Source organism: Cherax quadricarinatus, chromosome 58 (assembly GCF_038502225.1).
Source record: "Cherax quadricarinatus isolate ZL_2023a chromosome 58, ASM3850222v1, whole genome shotgun sequence".
NCBI lineage: Eukaryota > Metazoa > Arthropoda > Malacostraca > Decapoda > Parastacidae > Cherax > Cherax quadricarinatus.
The window spans coordinates 25,847,477-25,862,193 of NC_091349.1; positions in this window are offsets into that span (position 1 = coordinate 25,847,477).

Below are 14,717 nucleotides of genomic sequence, written 5' to 3' on the forward strand. Positions count from 1 at the left end.
CCATACATCTTTGAATTCAGAAACACTTGAAGCCATTTCAGAATATATTGCAGAGACTAAACCTTCAATGGACACTGATCCACCTCCTGTTCCTTCTCTTCCCTCTCCTCCATCTCCACAACTCCATTCTTCGCAACACTCCATTCCTTCGCTGCTTGAACGTCTTCCGATGCCACCGCACGTTGACTTTTCTAACCCCTCTAGTCAATAGGTGCCCTTCCCTATGGATTCCTGGTATTTTCTTCATTGCCAATCATGGCCTATTTACAGAAGAATATCCGCGGCCTCAGGGGTAATCGGGGTGAGCTTCAGATGTTGCTTTCCAGGTTTTTCCCTGTTGGTGCTTGCTTACAAGAACCAAAATTACACTCGGCTGTTTTCCAACCTATCTCAGGCTTTAATTTATTGTATTCTTCGGATTCTTTCTTAGATGGGACCTTTAATGAAAGTGCCCTTCTATGCAATGATATTCCATACTGTCAACTATTTGTCTATACCTCGCTGCATTACACTGCAGCCTGTATCCCCTTGAATAAGTGGTTTAAAATATGTTCTTTATATATCTCTCCTTCTAGAGCATTTTCTATCCCAGATTTTGCCTTTCTTGTTTCATCCTTACCACCACCACTTCTGTTACTTGGCGATTTTAATGCCCACCATTTCCTCTGGGGGGGGGGTCTCATTGTGACTCACGTGGCATCCAGTTGGAGGCTTTTCTCTTCTCTCACCCCCTCCATGTTTTAAATACGGGTACTCCAATCCATTTTGATCCTCGTACTCATACTCTCTCTTGCATCGATCTATCGGTCTGCTCTTCCTCCACTGCACTAGACTTCACCTGGTCTGTTCTACCGGACTTACACGACAGCCATCATTTTCCAAACATTCTTAGTTCTCCTTCATATTCATCACCTTTCCGTAGCCCTCGCTGGCAATTTGATTGGGCAAATTGGGATCTTTACTCTCAAATTACTGCTTTTAGTGAGGTTCCTTCTGCATCCTCCATTGATGAGCTCCTACACCTCTTCTCGACGTCAGTTTTCACCACAGCTTCTCATTCTATACCCCAAACGTCAGGCAGGCATTCTCAGAAGTGTGTGCCTTGGTGGTCTCCTGCTTGTGCTTGTGCAGTACATTTGAAACGGGCTGCATGGGGCAGGTACCGGTACAATAGAACGGATGAGAGACTTCTTGATTTTAAGCAGAAACGTGCGGTTGCTCGCCGTGTCATCCTTGATGCTAAACACACTTGCTGGCGAGATTATGTTTCTACCATCACCTCTGCTTCCTCTATGGGTACAGTCTGAAAAAAAAGTGAGGAAATTGAGTGGTAAATACTCTCCTGACACGGCTCCTGTTCTACGGGTCACCGGTGTTGATGTAGCAAACCCTCTTGACGTTGCGATTGAAATTGGCACTCATCTGGTCCGTATTTCTCAGGGGCTCCATCTAAGCCCCTCGTTTCTTTCCTCTAAGTCTGCCAGAGAGTTAGCACCCTTGAACTTTTCTTCTCTCAGAGAAGAGCAGTATAATGTGCCTTTTACACTTCAGGAACTGGAGGCAACACTCTCAGCTTGCCGATCATCGGCAGCTGGGCCCGACAACATTCATATTCGGATGTTACAACATTTACATCAGTCAGCCATTGTGGTCCTCTTACACCTCTTCAATTTTATTTGGTCACAAGGGGTTCTTCCCCAGCTGTGGAAATCTGCCATTGTTCTCCCTTTCCACAAGCTGGGTACTATGGGACATGATCCCTCTCACTATCGTCCAATTGTTCTTATTAGTGCAGTTTGTAAAGTGATGGAACGTCTCGTAAATCGACGTTTTATGTGATATTTAGAGACACACAACAGTCTCTCCACTAGTCAATATGGCTATCGTAAGGGGCGATCTACCATAGACCCCTTACTAGGCATGGATACGTACGTTCGTAATGACTTTTCGAATAACCACTCAGTTATTGCCATATTTTTTGACCTTGAGAAGGCATATGACACAACTTGGAGGTATGATATTTTGGCCAAAGCCCACTCCTTAGGCCTCCGAGGCAATCTACCATCCTTCCTTAAGAGTTTTTAACTGACAGACATTTCTGTGTTCGAGTCAATAATGTGCTGTCCCCGGACTTTGTCCAAGCTGAAGGTGTCCCTCAGGGATGTGTTCTGAGCACAACACTTTTTCTCCTTGCTATAAATGATTTGGCCTCTGTTCTTCCATCCAATATTTGGTCATCACTCTATGTTGATGACTTCGCTATTGCTTGTGCAGGCGCTGACTGTCGCCTCATTACAATTTCTCTCCAGCATGCGGTCGACCTTGTTTCCAATTGGGCCACCATGCATGGGTTTAAATTTTTCAGTATGAAAACACACGAAATTACTTTCACTAGACGCTCTGTCATCTCCGATCATCCTTTGTACCTCTATGGCTCCCGTATCCCTGAACGTGATACACTCAGGTTTTTAGGCCTTCTCTTTGACCGTAGGTTATCCTGGAAACCTCACATTACCTCTCTGAAGGCAACTTGTCATTGCCGGCTGAACCTTCTTAATACCCTTGCTCATCTTTCATGGGGAGCTGATCGTCGAACTCTCCTTCGTCTACATTCAGCCCTCATTTTATCGAAACTCGATTATGGTGACCAGATCTATTCAGCGGCCTCTCCTGCTACTCTAGCCTTAACCCCATCCATCACCAAGGATTACGTTTATGCCATGGTGCTTTTTGCTCTTCCCCTGTTGAGAGCCTCTATGCAGAAGCGAATGTTCCACCCTTGTCTGATCGCCGTGATGCCCATTGCCCATTGCCTTCGCTACTATGTACGCTCTCAGGATCTCCGCAATCCTTCTATTTATAGAATAGTCACCGATATTAGTAGACATTCTTTATTTGTTTGCTGCCCCTGTTTGCTCCGTCCCTTCTCTCTTCGCCTACGCTCGCTCTTGTCTTCCCTCCAGTTACCACCTTTATATGTTCATGTAGCATCTCACTTTTCCCTACCCCCCTGGGAAGTTCCAGCTGTTCGGGTCTGTTCTTTCTCACTCCCTTGCTCGAAAGCCCAACTGTCTACGGTGGCTTCCCGCTCTCTTTTTCTTGACTACTTCCACTTTCATTCTCATGCCATCGCAGTGTACACAGATGGCTCTAAGCCTTCTGACGGCGTCAGATTCGCAGCAGTGTTTCCGGATAGCGTCGTACGAGGGCATTTACTATCTTTGGCTAGCATTTTTACTGCTGAATTGTATGCCATTCTTGCAGCACTTATTCGTATGGCATCTATGCCTGTGTCATCATTTGTGGTAGTCTCAGACTCCCTTAGTGCTCTACAGGCTATACGGAAATTTGATACACCTCACCCCCTAGTTCTCCGTATCCAACTTTGGCTACACCATATCTCTACCAGGCATAAAGATATTGTTTTTTATTGGGTCCCTGGTCATGTTGATGTATAGGGCAATGAACAGGCAGACACTGCTGCGCGGTCAGCAGTACATGACTTACCAATTTCATATAGAGGTGTTCCATTTCTGGACTATTTTGCTGTAATAGCTACCCACCTTCACACCCGTTGGCAACAACGTTGGTCAACTCTGCTCGGTAATAAACTTCATTCTATTAAACCGAGCATAGGTTACTGGCCGTCTTCTTGTCATCAGTGCCGAGGTTGGGAGACTACTTTCTCCCGCCTTCGCATTGGCCATACTCGTCTTACTCATGGGTATATCATGGAGAGGCACCCTGTTCCTCTCTGTGAGCAGTGTCAAGTTCCAATATCGATTAGCCACATTCTGTTAGACTGCCCTCTCTATCAACGAGCACGCAGAATTTACCTCCAACGTCGTCTCCGCTCTACTACTCTCTCTTTACCTTCCCTTCTTGCTGATGGACCCTCCTTTAATCCTGACTCTCTCATTGACTTCTTGACAACGACTGATTTACTCCACAAACTCTGGTGATGCTTTTCGCACACCCCTAAGCCCTTTCTAGTTCAGTCTCTTGCTGCCCTTTACCCTTTCACCATCCACTACCCCGCTGTTATCCGTAACCTATTACTCATCCATCTCCCTTTTGCCACCTGATACCCTCGCTTCCTTCCTGCCCTGCAGCGCTGTATAGCCCTTGTGGTTTAGCGCTTCTTTTTGATTATAATAACAAAATAACGGTTGTTATGACGGTTGTTATGACGGTTTCACTATATATCTGGACACTTCCAGAAACACGTTATATTCACTTATTCCATTGTCCCCAATTTTTAGGGATACTCTTTCTGTCGGCCTCAATGACCTACGATTAAATTCTGCAATTTTTTTCGATCCACTTACTAAACATTTATCATTTACTCATACACTTATTTAAATGTAGCGACATTTCAGGTGTGCAGCAAATTTCCTTATCAGAATATTAACTTCCTCTAAATTTCACTGATTACATTTTACTTAATTAACTGATTTCAATATATAAGGAAATTAGAGAGAAATAAGGTACTCGTGTGACTTAACACCTTTCTAAAAGTCTCACTAATGACACAAAACAACACAATTTTATAAAGATTATTATCCCTATCAATTTTTACACACAGATTACAAGAAAACTATCAAAATTTTCCACCCGTACTCTCCCTTGAGTTAGTTGGTATTGCTAACACTTAAATATACTTCACTGACTCGCATACGAGTGTGTGCTGGAGACTCGGGCTTCGAAATGATCTTGTCTGTAGGGCTTATTATGCCTTAAATAGGCTTCTTAACATCGAGGTTGATTATTCTGGCCGAGATGACGACAGTGTCACCAGAGTCGTCTCCGAAAAAGTTGCATAAATATTTTTACTGTAAGTTTTACTCTTCTTAACGGTATAATTTTAATACGACAAGGAAGTCAACCATTGCTATGTTGTCGTGTTATAGAAAATGAGATTTACCCAGAATTTACCACTCCTACATCTCGTGTACCTCGATGGGCTGTATGAGTGTCTTTTCCAATTTTTTCTACATTAACCTCGATCGAATCCAATCACTTTCGGAGCATATTGAGAGATTTGTTCGTCTTGTGATTGTTGAAGCAGACAGACAACAAAGACCTGGGGTACACTTCCAGTCAAGTGACTCCTATCTTTTAGCTTCCCAGGTTGTGGCCTGGGGTGTTGCCGATCATATTTCTGGCTCATAAGCTGCAGATGCCACGATACTTTTTACAAAGTTGTGAGATCAAGCTGCTGGGAGCAACACAAGTCTTCTTCCACTTTGTGGGCTGAGTGAGACAAGTTAAAACAGATATCCCCTTTGCACTTCATTTATTGCCTCCAGTGATATAACCTTTACTGCCAAAAAACATTTAGTGGTACAACCTGAAATGTTACGACCTCTTACAGCAGTACCTTAAGTGGTACAAGTTTTAGTAGTATTGATTTAAGGGTTACAATTTCTCGTGGTATAATCGCAAGTGGTATAATCTCCATTATTTGTTCTATTAATATTCTTATATTTTGATATTAGCAAAACTCTGCCACCTATTTATTTTTGTGTTTCTGCAGGTGACGTGGCGGGAGTTATGCGACATATAAAAGATATTTAACATTCTATTCATTCGTAAATGAACGTGTACACCAGTTATGCTAACATACCTGAAGACAGCAAACTATCAACGACTTTGCTGTGGTCACTCACCTTTGCTTCCAATTTTTACAAATACTACGATATTTAACTTTGTTTAATTTACGTCTGCTCAGTTCAAAATTTTTTCATACTGATGATGAGATTCTCTTATAAATGAACGATATTTATGTTCATCATTAAATCACTGTTTTATTTATTATTCAGATGAATGATGAATATTCAACCAATGCAAGACTGAACTGAATAATTAGTGACTTGTATACTTTTTACATAAATTAGAACCAGAACACATTCTGAAGCTTATCATAAGCTCTTGTGTTTTTATAGCAACTACTGTCAGGTGGATTTTGGATCAAGAGCAGAGAAGTAGACACCTACAGCCACAGACACCTCAATATAATCAAAATGGTAAAATCAAAAGTGCCCATCTCTACCATATTATTAGGAGACAACAACTGAAAACACTATGAGGCTTAACACTGTTAGTTGTCTCAATGTTTTAAACACCTTGGTTAATGCCTTTTATGTTTTAACCATTAATATCTAGTGTGGGCAGTGTCAGATTTAATATGTTTTATCATGGGTGGATGATATTTTATTCTAAGTACACGTATCTACTTACTATTTGATACTAATAATTGCTTGGTAGGTGTAACTTCATACAGTTAATATTTGTAAGGAATTAAATCAGTGCGTTACATAACCCGCATAATTTTCACTATGTATATATATACATATATATATGTGTGTGTGTGTGTAGAACTGCGGCTTGGCCAAGACTCGATCCTGTGTTCCCATGACCAGCCGTGTGAACTGAACAAAGTACGCACCACTATCTCCACTGGACCATTATCCTTAAACACCAGGTGCCCAACACAGCTGAGCGTGCCATCTTGATGCAAGGACATAGTGGTCATGGAGCTTCAGAGACTAATTTCAGCCTCGTGGGAATGCAGGATCGAGTCCTGGCCAAGCTGAAGTTCTTTTAATGATTCAAAATAAATTGTTTCATAATTTCATTGATTATATATATATATATATATATATATATATATATATATATATATATATATATATATATATATATATATATATATATACACAAAATATATAGGGAAGTACCACCTCTATAGCTGGAATGGGGACCCTCATCCTCAGAGAAGACAATAAACGTACCTCGGGGAAAACTCAAGGTTCTCCTCGGAGCTGTTTGAATATTTTCTTCTCCTACCATCCCCTATTTTATATATTGTGTGTGAACATTTATTAATAAACAGAATACATTTACAGAAAAACGCAAACATGAATACAATGGTACAATGTATTAAAGATCATGAATTTCCTCCAGCTCCTCCGAAGCCAGACGCGAGCCAAGTATGCAGCAAGCATTTCCCCTTTGGATGGCCATGCTGAGGCGCTGGAACATGAAAGTGGCTGCCCTTGGGTCCCTGGTGGTGTCGATGAGTGTGGAACCCAATTCTTTAAGGAAACGTGTGGCATTTTTGCCCCATGATCCCAAGGTCTCTGATCCCACTGGGACAAATTGATACTGTTGGCTTGTGTCCTTGTACTTGGTGACCTTGTACTCTTCCCTGTGGTCAGCAGCTCCTCTCTGTCGCCCCACACTGTGATGGATATAGGTGTCGGCTAGTGTGGGCACACAGGTATAGTCCCATGTTAAGAGCTTGCCATTCTTCCAAAGACAGATGGTGATCCCATCGGGGTGGTTTGCTGGGTTGTGGGTATTGTTGGCTGCTAGTGATCAGGGCTCCCTCTCAGCTGGGCATCCAGCTGTAGCAAGGGTTCTCTTAATGATGTCGTTGACCTCATTGTGTCTTGCATGCCAGCCCTTGGTTTTGGAACAGTTAAGACCATGTAGACCATATTTGTCTGTTTACGCTTCGCCGCAAATACACGTATATTCTGTGTGAATTGGGGCAGCAAGGTGCAGAGCCACTGCAATACTGAGGGTCGTAGGGTCGAGTCACGTTCCCATTGCCGATATGGGAACTGTTTGGAGGAAGTCCCCAGTGTGATGTGCTCTCACAGCATGGAAACGGGCAGTCTCGCTATCTGATGTTGCAGCCCCGAGCATGTTGGCAAGCACCTTTTCAGCGATTGGGCCATCCCAGCTTGGCTGTGAGCCAGTGCTGCACTAAGGTTTGGTGCTGGAGCAGCAAGAGTCTCCTATTCGGTGATGGCACTGGCATAGCTAGGGTTCTGTGTTCCTGCTGAGTCACTAAGGTTATCAGGAAGAATTTGTCTTATCAACTTGTTTGATGCTATGGAAGATGATAGGAAAGCTGGTAGAGCAATCTGGGAGGATATGCGTACTCCTAGCCCCCAAGCCTGACCGGAAGTGAGGCTTGCAACCACTGTCCATCTTCAAGGGAAAGATTCAATACACACTCTAACATGGTCTTAAGGAGAGAGTCATATTCCTTGAGTTTTAGACTGCTGAAGGCTGGAGAGCATCTCAGAAAGTAGGTGAGTTTTGGGATTGACAGGCACCTGGTGAGTAGGTAGAAGGCATCGTGTGTGTCAGTGTCTTTCATCCTGCTTTCCATCGTATGGAGGTCTGAGACTTTTATGTCTAGGATCAGATCGATGGCATTGGACCCAAGAGGAGCACCAAGGAGAGTGCTATTGGCTGGATCAATGGCTCATGCTCCTAGTAAAACGGCACTAATATTCTGAATAATCTGTCGATTGGTAGAAACTATTTCACATTTGGTGGGGTTTAAAGAAAAGCCCAGGCTTTCTCCCATGTCTTTAATTTTACTGATGTCCTCTAGGAGAGATTCTGTTGTGCCAGCAAGAGTACCATCATCCAGGAACCAGATATTGAGCTCGCTGGAGAGTGCTTCTGTGACTTCCTTGATGACCAAATAGAATAGAAAGGGGACGAGAGGGTCCCCCTGTTACACGCCCTCACATGAGTCAATTTCATGGTCCCCAAACAATAGTTTGGAAGTCACACTATAACACGATTCTATGAAGGGATAAAAGGAAGGGAAGTTTCTATAAACTGCTTGGAGAGCAGCATCCTTTCTGACTGAGTTGAAAGCGTTGGCAAAGTCCAATTCGACCAAGGCTTTTTTATCGGACATGTTGATATATTCTCGTGCTGCCTGGGCAGCTGCTTCACAGCCCTGTTGAACTCCGAAACCGAGCTGAGTTGGTTTCAGCATTGCAGCAACCTCTTGACTCGCCCTTCTTACTGCAGCCTTGGTGACTAGGCACCGAAGGGTGTTGCCCACTGCAATGGGCCTGATTCCGCCATCCTTTTTCCGGAGGGTACACAATGAGGCACCAAAGAATAGGGGTCTGATGGCCTCTGGGACACTGCCAGCCAGGCACAGGTTGGAAAATTTGGCGAGTTCAGACAGCAGCCTCTCTGAAACATCACCAAGTGCTGGATTGAGCATTTGTTTTAAGTGTCGAGGCCTTAAACTGGTGAAACCTCCTGCTGAGCCCTGTGGAAATAACATAGCAGCTTTATACACATCAGCATCCTGTAAGGTTAGATGTTCTTCGCCTGCTGCAATGTCAGGGAGGTTAATGTTGGTATTGGGAGCCCTGGGTGGATGTTTGTCCTTCAGATCTTGCGCCATGCTGACGTCCTTGGAAGCAACGGTATCCTCACTGGTTATAAGCCTCAGAGCTCCAATAGTATTACCCTCTTCTATTCTTTTGCTAATTTGGGCTCTGATTTTTGAGGCGTCGGGTGTCCTGTTGTTGGCATTTGCCAGGAGGGTGTTTGTCGCCCTAGGGGGGAGATGGACGAGGTTGCCATCCCTTGGGAATGCATTTATTGCCCTAATACCATGTGTTGTTAGTGACTTGTCCCTCCTTGGTGGGACAGCCAAACAGGCATTGGCAAAAAGCAGCAAGTTGTGCCAGGATCTGTTGTTTGAAGGAGCATCGTTGACTTTCTTCAGAAGGTCAGTGAATTTGCTAGCAGCTTGAGGGCGAGCTGCTTTGGGGATGTGTGTCAGAGTCCTGGTGGATGTTAGTTTGATTGCAGATTTGAGGTCCTCTGTAGAGGTGAAGTCACGGTAGCTGTCAGAGCTGTCTGCTGGGAGGGGCTGTTGGTTGTTCTCATTTGTAGCTCTCCTGGAACCTAGACATCCATTGTGTGCACGGATGTTGCCAGTTGAGGGATTGAGTGCACATTCCCTGTAGCACACCCGGCAGATGCCTCGTGAACGACAGCTTTGGCTCTGTCGTGAAGATTCCTGGGAACCAGCGACTACTTGTAACATTGCTGATATCGTGGGGGTGGGAGGGCACCAGCTGTAGGGTGACGGTTGAAGGGCAGCAGGGATGCATGGGGAATGAGGGTGGGGGAGTAGCGAGCGGCGGAACTTGTAATTGGTGGGAAACTAGACGGCAACACCCTTGGTCAGGAAGTCAATTGTGGAGAAATTTTCTCCAGGAGGGGGGTATCAGCCCCCTTCAGCCCCTTTCAGCCCTTTCAGCCCTTTCAGCCCTGAGGGGCCCAGCCCTCTCAGAAGGGGCAAGCGTCTTGTTTACTGCTACAGCGAGTAATCGATCCCAGATGCAGTACCAGTATACGACCTGTGGTCAAGCGACCGCCGCTCCTTGCAGTCCAGTGTTGCAGAGTGTATTTTAAGACAGCAAGATTTAAACATTCTGCTTTGCCTCATGGAGGAAGTGGCAAGGAAGCAAAGGTACTATGTCAGCTTTTCCTTTGTGCTAGGGGCAGTGACGGCGTGGGGCGTTATGGCATCTTCAGATTAGTTTTGACTCTACTGAGAGTGACACTGACACCAGGATAACCAACAAAGAACACTGATCTGTGCATTAGTATGAACAAAGTGTCTCGTAAAACACAATAAACACTTACAGAGAAGTGTGATCAGCTTCTTTAGTGATAAGATTGTGAACAATAAAGACAAATCTTGTGGAACATAGTGTACCAGTGTGCGTATTCCTAGACTATGGAAGACGTGGACATCCAAGGACACTTCAGCTTCTATCAAGTCACAGATATCTGTCGAAGGTGTAAAGAACACCATAGCTCACGCTACAAGAGCAAGGTAGGTTACGAATTTCTTGTAGTACGGGGGATTGCGCAGTTCTTGAGTCGCAAGGAGTTTGTAATCAACCTATAGTCGGCAGTAAGGTGCAGACTTTTAAGTCCAAACAAGTATGTAATTTGTCAGCAATCAGTGAATGAAATATGCTGACATAACACCCCCTAGGGGTAATTTATAATCTTATAAATTATAACTCTTTACAGCCCGTTGAGAGATGACTTCGACAGCTTCTCAAGACCTCGTCTGCAGGGGCGGCTGTGCAGGCGATGAGCAGTCTTTCTAAGTTAAGTTTCCCTATATTTAAACTTAACTGGTAATGCCATTTCTCAACATCAGTGGTCCTAGGCTGAGATGTAGGGAGGGGATTAGGGATGTTGTGCGGAGGGAGTGGCCCTGTGTGTTCGCTCAAGATGCACATCACTGACTAACTTTTGCTAATTGTTATACACTTATCGTTCCATTTAGAAAAAACCCTCGCCATTTGGCACACTAATCACCATGCTCTCACTATTAACCGGGGTGTTCTTCTGTTCAGCATCCAATGACGGTGTCGTGAGCGGCCACTTCGCGAACACCCGACCCCTTCCGGACACAGATTTAAACAAAACCACCTCCACACCACCGCTGGCAGGATCCCCTCACCACCGCTACTCCCCAAATCCCAACATGCACACTGCACTTTCACTGATATAGAAGCAACGGTCTGATGCAGAAGATTGTCACAACTCTTTAATCTCCGGTGGATACTCATGATGATGTCTGCCGAAACTGGCCCATGTAAACCATGTTGGTTCTTGGTTTACACACAATGTGTGGAGCACCACAAACTGGCTCTCTCCCTGGCATGCCGAATTGGTGAGTTAGCTCAAAAAAGCAAGACCGTTTTCGGTGAATTAAACAGAGATAATTTGTATTAGGAATAACTTTACGAGATTCAATCCCAGGATAGCGAAAAAATATATAGATTTTTTTAATATTAAATAAATGTAAACAGACCTATGATATATGTACCAAAATTTAGCTAAAAGATAATACATTACTTTAAGTGACAGATCGATACCATGCCTAACCCTTTTAGGGTAGGGTAGGTGCCTGAGCCCGAGCCTTTAGCTCATAAGACTGTCATTCCCATTTGCTCCCTTGGGGCGGGGATGGCAGACCAGAGAGGCCTAGCTTGTGGCTAGGCCTGGGGACAGTTGGTCCCAAAGATGAGGAGGTACTTGTGCCTCCTCCCATGGGAGACTTAGGTCTCAGACACTCCCTAAAGATGGAGCCAAGGCCGGGCCACCACTTGGAAAAGGCTCGGGCCGGGAGAATACCGGCTAATCTTTAATAATAATAATAATTTAAGTGACAATAGACGTTTCTAAGTTCTTTTTTCTTCAAAACTAACAATGTTTGCATCAGTGTCAATGAAAGAAAAAAAATCTATCTGTAGAAGAATTATATCGGCAAAGTTTAATTTTTAAAGGAGTTCGGTCTATTCGGCAAGTAAAGATAAGATATTTTATTTCATTTCAGCATTAGGTGTGCATGCACAAACCTTCCTTAATATTAACAGCATTTGAAGAAACTCAAGACTAACCTAAGTTTAATAGGGAAATGTAAATTTAAATTTAAGAGTTACAATGAATACAAGAGACTTGAATATTTTGTCAGTAGATGCTAGCATGGATAATTGTTTAATTGTTTAAGTAATTACAGGTTTGATTTTGATTATAGGTAAGGAGGATTCTAGCATGTTAACATAAAGGGGATATAATCAATGTTTTAATGTGTTAAGTTCGGCTTATTTGGTACGACACACACGCACACACACGGGGCCAAGAGCTAGGACTCGACCCTTGCAACCTCAACTAGGTGAGTACAACTAGGTGGGTACAAACACACACACTGCCTCCTGTACGTTACGCCTGTACTGGAGTACGCAGCATCAGTTTGGAACCCACACCTTGCCAAGGACGTAAGGGAACTAGAGAACGTGCAAAGGTTTGCATCAAGACTAGTCCCGGAGCTAAGGGGAATATCCTACGAGGAGAGGTTAAAGGAAATCAACCTGACGACATAGGAGGGAAGGAGAGATGGGGGGGGAAATGATAATGACATATAAAATACTGAGAGGATTCGACAAGGTGGACAGAGACAGGATGTTCCAGAGATGGGACACAGCAACAAGGGGTCACAGCTGGGAGTTGAAGACTCAGATATGTCACAGGGATGTTAGGAAGTATTTCTTCAGTCACAGAGTTGTCAGGAAGTGCAATAGTCTGGGAAGTGATGTAGTGGAGGCAGGATCCATACATAGATTTAAGAAGAGGTATGATATAACCCATGTAGCAGGAAGTGTGACCTAGTAGGGACCAGTGAAGAGGCGGTTCCCGGAGCTGTGAATCGACCCTTGCAACCACAACTAGGTGAGTACACACATACACATACACACACACACACACACACACAAACACACACACACACACACACACACACACACACACACACACACACACTCACTCACACATACACATACACACACCTAAGTAAGGAATCTTTCAAGACACTGTACACCGTGTACGTTAGGCCCATACTGGAATATGCAGCACCAGTTTGGAACCCGCACCCGATCAAGCACGTTTAGAAATTATAGAAAGTGCAAAGGTTTGCGACAAGGGAAATCGGCCTGACTACACTGGAGGACAGGAGGATTAGGGGAGACATGATAACGACATTCAAAATACTGCGTGGAATAGACAAGGTGGACAGAGACAAGATGTTCCAGAGAGGGGACACAGAAATGACGGGTCACTCTTGGAAGTTGAAGACTCAGATGAGTCACAGGGATGTTAGGAAGTATTTCTTCAGTCATAGAGTTGCCAGGCAGTGGAACAGTCTGGCGAGTGATGTAGTGGAGGCAGGAACCATACATAGCTTTAAGACGAGGTATGATAAAGCTCAGGGAGCAGGAAGGGAAAGGACCTAGTAGCGTTCAGTGAAGAGGCGGGACCAGGAGCTGAGTCTCGACCCCTGCAACCACAATTAATTGAGTACAATTAGTTGAGTACACACTCAAACGCAGAATGGAACCCATACCTGTTCAAACACGTCAAAAAAAAAAATAAGGTGCACAAGTTTGAAACAAAACTAGTCCCGATTCTAAAAGTTATGTCTTATAAGGAGAGGAGAGGAGAGTTAAGGGACTACTTAACCTGACGACAGTGGAGGACAGGATGAATAAGGACATGATAACGAAGTACAAAATACTGAGAGGAATTGAAACGGTGGATCGAGACAGAATGTTTCAGAAATGGGACACAGCAACGAGGGGACATAATTGGAATTTAACAATTCAGATGAGTAACAGGGATGTTACGGAGTATTTCTACAGCCTTAGAGTTGTCAGGCAGCGGAATAATCTGTAGAGTGATGCAGTGGAGGCGAGGTAAGATAAGGCTCATTGAACAGGGATAGAGGCGAGCTCCTGTCCCCTTCCTCCACGTCTTTGCTAGTAGTGACCACTGAAGAGGAAGGGCCAGGAGCTATGACTCGAACTCTGCAACAACAAATACTTGAGTACACACACACACACACGCCCACACACATGCACACGCGCACGCACACACACACACACACACACACACACACACACACACACACACACACGCACGCACACGCACACACGCACACACACACACACACACACACACAGGGATAAACTCGGAAGTATCCATGTTTGCAGATGATGTTAAGTTAATGAGCAATACTAAGTCGGATGATCGGATGAGGATCAGGCAGGACTGCAAAGGAATGTGGCCAGGCTGCAAGCCTGGTCCAGCAACTGGCTTCTCGAATTTAACCAGGCCAAATGTAAAGTCATGAAGTTCAGGGAAAGGGCAAAGAAGACCGTAGACAGAGTATAGGCTATGTGGACAAAGATGCACACTTCACTTAATGAAAAGGATATTGGGGTGAGTAAAATACCGAGCACATCTCCTGAGGGGCACATCAACCAGATAACTAGTGCAGCATATGGGCGCCTAGCAAA